Here is a 294-nt window from a genome sequence, read left to right as displayed (position 1 = left end):
TGCTGCTGCTGCTTCTGCTGCTGCTGCTGCTGCCGCTGCGGTCGCTGTTGCTGCCGCAGTCTCCCGCTGCTTCGCATTTGCTGCAATCGCTGTTGCTGCTGCTTTTGCTGCTATCATTGCTGCTAAAACTGCCGCTGCTACAACTGCTGCTGCTACCACTGCTGCTGCTGCTGCTGCTATCAAGTAGTTGCTGCTGCTGCTGTTTTCCCAGCTGCTGCTACTGCTGCTGCAGCGACCACAGCTGTTGTCACAATAGCTGCTGCCGCAACAGCATGAACTGCCGCTGCGACCATA

Source organism: Eimeria tenella, genomic scaffold, assembly GCF_000499545.2.
Source record: "Eimeria tenella Houghton genomic scaffold, Eth_scaff1935, whole genome shotgun sequence".
Lineage (NCBI taxonomy): Eukaryota > Apicomplexa > Conoidasida > Eucoccidiorida > Eimeriidae > Eimeria > Eimeria tenella.
This window is presented reverse-complemented; position numbering follows the sequence as displayed.